General features: G+C 50.5%; 1 long non-coding RNA gene across 1 annotated transcript; it reads left to right on the forward strand.

Annotated features, from left to right (window-relative positions):
• The first annotated feature begins 4,819 nt into the window (after nt 1-4,819).
• LOC130257890 (uncharacterized) lies at nt 4,820-7,259 on the forward strand. Its single transcript, XR_008841398.1, has 3 exons — nt 4,820-4,872; nt 5,404-5,581; nt 6,096-7,259. It is a non-coding gene; the product is annotated as an uncharacterized LOC130257890 (long non-coding RNA).
• Nucleotides 7,260-8,066: the final 807 nt, after the last annotated feature.

An 8,066-nucleotide genomic window follows, 5' to 3' on the forward strand; every position in this document is an offset into this window, starting at 1 on the left:
GCAGCCCATGATGCTGGATGTAGGGGAGGAACTTCATCTCTGCATCCAATTTGACCCAGCTTATGAGAACAATCTGAATAGCTGGGTGGCAGAGAGGCTGCTCAGGATGCACTTCTTGGAGCATCCTCATGAGGAGCAGGTCACTGTTCAGGGAGAAGTCTACTTCCCAAATCTCCATCTCCAGACCAAGGCTGTGGACTTTGGCTGCATCATAAATGACACTGAACAAGAATTACATATGGAGATGACCAACTGCAGCCCCATTCCTGCCCAGTACCACTGGTCATTCCAGACAGACAGACAGGTGGACACCATAAGGTGTGTGCACCTTTGTGCTTTGCTTAAAGCTCTTCATCCTGGTGTCCTGTACTTCCTATGCTTTGCAAAGACCAAGGCTGTCTGCCAGGGATTTGAAAAAGTGTGTGGCAATAACACTGACCAGCTGTGATCAGGCTGGAAGCTCAGGCAATAGGTGATCTCCACCAGTTTGATGCTGGTGTAACCTCCATACTGGTTCCCCTGGGAAGGAAAGCTGCTTTCTCAGACAGCTGTGGCTTAAGGCAAAGACCAACTTGGTGGAAGGAATTTTGGCCTGTTCATCCACAGTCACCTTCACAGAGCAGCTCTTTGATGTTTGACAGAGATCAGCAGGTTCTGCAGCTTTAAGGATGGCTGCAGCTGTTGGGGGCAGCGCCCATCTGAGCACTCCTGGAAGCAGGGTCATCCAGGGCTGGGCTGTGCTTCTCAAGCCCAAGAGCAATCCTGCATTCATACTAGGCACATGTATAAACACATTTCTGGCAGTTGTTCCTACTGTGACCTCTCTACAGAGTGCAGAAGTCTGAGCTGGACAGTTTTCATGACTGAAGCAAACGGTTTTTCCATAATGCCCCAGGAAACAAAGCCAAGTTAACCATTGGGCATCAGAGTGCTGCTGTTACAAAGAATGGAGCTCATCCAGAAACAGTTTCGTTCAGGGAATTGGGATCTGGCTCCAAGATGATGGCCTCTGTAGCTCTGAGGAGGGTCATGTTTGACTGTGTGGGGAGCACTTGCAGCCTGGCACACTCTCAGGCAGGCACAGCTGGAGCGTGTCCCCAGCGTGGCATTAAAAACAAAACAGAGTTACCTTGAACACCTGCTGGGATTTAAAACAGGGAATGTGAGGTGAGTTGCCTGGGAGTGTTGGAAAATACAAACTTCCCCCTAACCCTCCCAGCCATGTTGGGGAAACATTCCAGATAAACAGCTGAGAGAGCTGCAGAGTTTCTGGCATTGGGCTTGAAGGGAATGAGGAAGGGTGGGTGCTTTCAGGCAGGTGCTGTGGGGGCTGTGCTGGCTCATCACTGGCTACATCTGAGCCTTTGTGCCTGAGTCTCACTTTTTGGCACGATTTCTCTGTCTTTACCTTTCCTGCTGTGCTTTTTGCCTCCCCATGAGGTCTTAATCTCTGTCTTCTGTAGTTCCTCATTGCAAGCAGTTACCAGCTGCCTGCACCACTGCTACCCCAGCATCATCCCTGGGCAGCTCCCAGCGTAGATGTTCTCCAGCCTGGTTTTGGAGTGGCTGTTACTGAGCTCACCACACCAGCATCCAGCCAGGGTGATGAGGAGCTGCTCTTGCAGGCATCTCTCTCTCCCACTACAGATCCATGATCATAGTTATGTTACTTTCCAGGTTCAGGCCTTCACCACCTAAGTTCAATCCCCAGTCATCAAAGAAGAAGGGAGTGCTTCCAAGGAGACACTCCAAGACTGAAGGTGTGGAGGAGCCAACCAAAGCCCTGGAAGCAATGCAGGATTCTGCCCAGCAGCCAGCAGATGGAGGGGACTCCCTGGAAGTAGAGGTAGATTTTCTTGTGCACCTTGCACTGCCTCTCCAGCTTGCCACTGAAAAGCCATGCTCGTGCCAAGCTCCCTTTTTGCTGCCCTTCTGTCCTGTGCCCTGAGAGTGGGCTGGGCAGCAGGGCCAGTAGCTGGACACGGGGTGTCTGGGGAGGGAGAAATAGGATACTTTTGCTTGGAGGACACACTCTGAGCACACTCAGATCCTACAGACCTCTGCTGAGTTTGGGATTATTTTGGCTTACTTGCTTTACAATGTAAAATTAAGTCTTTATTTGCATCATGATGAGAAGGCTTCCAGCTTCCTTCCTGTATCAAGCCATGACAAGTCCTGATCTCCATGTACCCATTTCCAACCCAGCTAGAGTGCTCACATCTCTGCCTTCACCCAAAAGCTGGTATTGCAGTGACAGCCCCAGAGCATCTTTTATAAAGCAAGACTTTGCAAGTGACTGTCTCTTCCTCCATGCAAGGAAAAGAGCTTTTTGTCTGCCAGCTCTCCTGGTGAACATTAGCACTTTGGTCTGGGAAGTGGCCCCTTGTTCTGCATCACAGGGAACAGAGGCTGCTTATGAGGCAGTAAAAAAAAAAAGATGCAAGGAAGCAGAAGAGTTTCTGAAATCCCCAGTTGGCATTAAGTTTAAGGAGAAGGATTGTACCTGCTCACACACAAATATTGGTTGTCTTAACTCTGCTAATTTTTTTCTGAATCAGAAGAAACAAAGCCCTTTGGATGCAAAGATAGTGTGGCTGAATGTTTTCAGATAGAAGCATAAAATCATCTTTATTTCCTGGTTGTTGCCATGTATGCACAGGTAAACCAGGCAAATTCAAGTGGCTGTCCCAGAATCCTGGAATGGTTTGGCTTTGAAGAGACTTTCAGAGGTTGTGTTGTTCCAGCCATCCCTGCCTGAGTGCTGGCAGCACCCAGTTCCCTCATGCAAATTTGATGCAGGAAGTGCAGATGGAGCCCAGGTCTCATCTGTGGGTGAGCTTGGACACTTGACTGATGGCAGGGACATTTCCATACTTGATTTGTGCCCAGGTCCCTTTTCAGCTGCTCCTGGTGTGGTGGGGTGGTGGAGCCTGCAGCAGAGGGATCTTAGACTAGCCAGCTCACTGCAGCCCATGGTGCTTGTTTTCCAGGAGCTGCCATCCCCTGCTGTGGAGCCTCAGAGGCCAGTGAGGAAGAGGGGATTGAGTCAATTCTCAGAGATGAAGCGCCCCAAGCCTGGCATGCAGGAGGTGAGTGGGAATTTGTCTCACATCCGTGTTCCCAATGTAGAAAGCAGTTCTGTCGCCCTCAGTGTTGGCCACAGAGGGGGCTCACACCCCTCCAAGCCCATCACAAAGCTGTGTGAAGCAGCTGGTCACTGGAGAGACTATGTAGGATGTTTCATAGGGCTGCCCCAGGACATTCCCTAGCACCTGTGGAGGGCGTTGCTCCCATTTATCTCATCAGGTGGTTGACAGGAATTTTCATAGGAACCTTTGCTGTAGCAGCATGAAAGAGCAGCATGTAAATCAGAGAGAGAAGGAGAAGCCTCAGAAGTCAGATGAGCCAGGCTGGAGTCCTTCCCCCAGCTCCAAGGGCTCCCACCTCCAAGTCTCTTGTTGCTCTGAAGACAGTGAGAAATATTTCCAAAGACAAGTTCTACAGCAGGGAGAATTTCTTGCTGCCAGGAGATATTCCAGTTTACTTTAATGTAGTATTTACTCATGGATAAGTGATTATGGAAGAAGATTTTTCCCATGGTCCCTCCACTGCTCAGTGGCACGGACGCCACATGAGATTAGGGTGATTCTGGCTGTGTTTGGGGAATACTTTGTACAAAACACAGCTGCTCTTCCGCATCCATTTCCACACTCAACACCTCAATGTCTCCTCCCTCCCTGCAGGTTTTTGATGTCCGGCCCCTGTGGGGTGAGCTGCAGCCGGGGGAGAGCCACACGGTCACCTTCACCTTCTTTGGCCACGCCAACATCGCCGCCCGTGTCACGGCGCTGTGCCGCGTGCAGGGCGGCCCCACCTACCCGGTGGTGGTGACTGGGGAGGCTTCCTGCCCCAGCTACCAGCTGGACGTGGAGGAGATTGACTGGGGGCTGCAGGTACCACAGGCTGCTCCTGGCACAGCTCCTTGTCTTGGAATCATGGACAGTGGGTTCCTGCCCACCTGAACCCCAGGCTTTCTCCCCTTCTTAGCTCCTTTGTTGGCTCTGGGGCTTAGAATAAGCCTTTGAGGGATAAATCCAGCATCCCAGCTGGTTTAAAATGGCCATCTCCACTCCTCCCCTCCCTCCTGGCCAAGGGACATCACACAGTCCTCTTCAAGGCACCTAACACAGCCTTCTGGGGAAGGCAGGATCCCAGTGAAGATGTCCAGAGGCACATGTGCCTGAGACATCCCTCCACTGATCTGCTCCTAAAGCTTGAGCTCCAATGAGATACCCTGTCTAATGGTCTTGCTTAATCCACAAAATAATCCAGGGAGGAAGCTGGGCTTTCAGTCACTGTAGCTGAAGAGAATGTCCCAGAGTAATCCCCACTTTACTTCTTTTCAGTTAAAAGCCCACAGATATTTCCAGCTGCTGGCCTGTCTGTGTTGCCCTGTGTGTCTCTCTTGTTGCCTGTATGTTTCTTGCCACTAGTTGCATGCAGGTACCTTTTCTTCTGGAATGCCTCAGTGCCACCTCCTTTGTTTCTCCCAGCTGTTGCTGACCCCTCAGAGTGCAGAGGACCTTTGGTTCATTTATTACTGGCTCTTACATGTTTTACCACATCTCTCTAGTTTTATGGTTGCATTGTGGCTGTTTGCTTTCAACCCCATGAAAGAGTAAGGAGATGGCCAGCATCAGACCTGTATCTATAACTTCCCACTCCTCTCTCCAGGTGTTTAACAAAGTCCTCAAAGCAAAGGTCACCCTGAGGAACACCGGGGTTGTTGAATTCACCTATGTTGTGCCAAACTCCAGCACTGGCACTGCAGCAAAGCCTCTGCCTGGTGTGCCCCTGGTCCTGCCCACCACAGTGAGTAGCACAAGTCATTGGCTCTGCCCCTGTGTCAGGTGGCCCAGGAGAGGGTTAAAGGGAAAAAGGAGGGGAAAAAACTGGTGGGGGGAACCCCCAAACTCAGCCCTGAGAGACAAGGCTATAAGCAATTGCTGCTGGGGGCAGAGAGATCAAGCAAGTGCTCACCTACTAGACTCCCCCATGTCCTGATGTGCTGTGACAAGGGCTGCTGGCCCTCCTGAGAGTGCAAGCATTTCACTCCTTTTCCACAGAGCCTGGTAAAAGAGCTTTTATTTGTTGAGCATGGCACTTGCTGGCAGAGGGTATATGCCACGTCAGGCTCACATCAGGCTCTGCTGGGGCTGTGGCCTTTTGAGACCTCAGGAGGACACACTGCACCCCAGGCTTGGAGGCTCGAGCTTTTGAGCACAAGGGATGTGGTCTGATATTTTCTAGATGAGAACCTGTCTTCTCAGCCTGTCTGTCCCCTGAGCTATCCCCATCAAACCTTCTTTGATGCATTCCTTCCTTCCTCTCCTGTCCCTGCAGGGTTCCATTGCACCTGGCAGAGAGCAAGTGTTGAAAGTCTCTTATTTGCCAGGAAAGCTAGGAGTCTTCTGCAGGACTTTCCAGATTCAAGTGGCTCATCTGGAACCTGCAGAAATCCACCTGAAAGGAGAGGGGACCTTTCCTGGGATTACCATGGACCTACCCTGCATGTTGAAAGGTGAGCACTGCCTGTTTTCTTCTAGGAAGATCCCCTGTTTTTTTCCCTACCACACCACATCAGGCAGCTCACACCCATGTCCACCAAGTCTTAAGGTTGCAGGGCTGCCAGACCAGCACTTTACCTCTCTGGTTGCTTTCTGAGTCTTGAGCAGCTGAGCCCATTTGGGCTATCTCCCAGGAACCATCCTGCAGATCTTGCCAGCACATTGCTGGAGGCCTGGAAAGATGTTGGCTAGGCAGAAAAGCTTGGAAAAGCTGTAAGAGAGGCTGGTAGGGCTTTTGGCAGGCTTGAATTTGCATGACATTGCAGGGGGTGAGATGGTCCTCAGGGAGGGGGAAGGTAAATGAGAGTGAATATGAGGATTCAGAGAGGAGCAGCAGCATCCACTTTTCATAGATAGCTTGAGGTGTTTGTTTCTGGGAGAGGCCAGTGTTGGGGAAGTGGGACTTCCCCTCTTAAATGGGATTTGCAATGCACCCACACTTCTATTTGTGGATAATTTTTCCTTCAGGAAACGAAAAATATGAGAAGATACTGAAAGAGAGAGCACAAAACATGGGAGTACACACAAAGGGCAGTGCACCATCTTTTCCATTGGACATTATAGACTGGGAGGAGATACTGCAAGAGGAAGAAGAAAACCTGGAGGAAGAAGAAAGGCCGAGCAGTGAATCATCTTATCTGCAGTCTTCTGTGATCATGGGGTCATCCATGGGGTCATCCAGGAAGCGTTCCATGAAGTCATCCATAAAATCACCAAGAGGACAGGATCTTTAATAAGCAGATGCATTAGGGTCTTGTCAAGTGAGTAGGGACTCCCATCCCCATGTCCAGGTGCCCTGTGGGTAACATCCAGCAGTGCCCCCTGCTCCTGGGAGCTCCTTGTGTCTGCAGGGCTGGGAATAGCCTGGACTTCAGAAAAGATCTGGTCCTGGTGGCTGTGACACACTCTCTGTGAGCAGCTGAGAGCCCACCCTTCCCCAGCAGCATGCTGAACCTGGCTCTGCTCAGCTTCCCACAGCTGTGGGATTCTGTTCCTAGAGCTCAGGGTGTCCAGTGCAGAGCATCAAGGCCTTACAGGCAGCACAGACACCATCCCTGCTGACAGCTCCAAGCTGTCTTGGTTCCAGCTAACAGAGCATGCTGAGCAAAAGGAATCACACAGATCCACAAACCCTTGGGAAGTTGGAGGAGCAGCAGCTGTGCGGTCAGACCACACGTCAGGACTTTATCTCCAGACATGACTGGATCTTAGTTGGATCTGCAGTCAGAGGCACCAGGAACCTGCTGGGGCAAGCAAGGAGCTCAGGTGACACAGGGGGAGGGTGACACGAGCCTTTCAGCCAGGTGCAAGGGAACCCTGCAGGGGATGGGAGAGGAGGGAGGGAATTCATCAGAGGTTTGATGGGGATGGCTTAGGGGACAGACAGGCTGAGAAGACAGGTTCTCATCTAGAAGAAAACATCAGACCACATCACTTTCTAACTTCCTTGTGCCCAAAAGCTCGAGCCTCCAAGCCTGGGGTGCAGTGTGTCCTCCTGAGGTCTCTCAAGGCCACAGCCCCAGCAGAGCCTGATGTGAGCACAGCTTTGCTGCTAGCGGGAGTAGCCCTCTGCCAGCAAGGGCCACACTGAGCAAATGAAAGCTCTTTTGCCAGCTGCTTTATAAATAAATCCCATTTGAATATATCACTTGCCTTGTTTTTATAAGATTACACAAGATTTTACTTGGCATAGTCAGCAGGATGTCAGTAGAGGGGTTTCTGGGGAGTCAGGGCTGTGCCCCTTCTCCTTTAGGGATGGAATGGGTGAAGGAGAAAGGGTTGGACGTGGAGGATGTGGTAAAGAGAGCGTGTGTGCCACCTTGGGAGCGTGCCTGGTACTGACACATGGTGATTACTCCAGAGGACTGGAAACAGAGAAACAGCTAGACACAATTGTCTTAAAAGAAAGAACAGGGAAGGAGAGCAAATAAGTTTATTGGAACAAAGAATTGAAATAAAGCTGTCAAAACAAAAAAACAACAACAAAAAAATCCAACTTCTTCAAACAATAAGATTGTCCACTTCCAGATGGTGACAGCAGATCCAGAGGACTGGTATGGGCATTTTTGGAGAGATTCTGATGAACACATTTTAGAAGGATTAGGGAAGTTAGAGGAAAGAAGCGTTTTTATTTCAAAAGGTCTGTGACATGGCTGATGTTCCCTCTACCACTGTACACCCAACCCCATGGATAGGTCTGGAACTTGGTGCACTATAATATAAACTTCTGTGGGAAGTGACAAAGAATTGAGTGGGTTTGGGGGCCCTGGAATGGTTTTGAGTGATGGGCCAGCAGTTACCCCTGAGTGGTTTAGGTCAATTAAAGAACCAGCAAAGGTAACAGGGCAGTGGTCACAGCACCAAGGCTGCCAGAGTTCAGAAATGTTTGCTCTCAGGCACATGGTGTGATTTTTGGGGCTGTCCTGTGCAGGGCCAGGA

Source organism: Oenanthe melanoleuca, chromosome 11 (assembly GCF_029582105.1).
Source record: "Oenanthe melanoleuca isolate GR-GAL-2019-014 chromosome 11, OMel1.0, whole genome shotgun sequence".
Lineage (NCBI taxonomy): Eukaryota > Metazoa > Chordata > Aves > Passeriformes > Muscicapidae > Oenanthe > Oenanthe melanoleuca.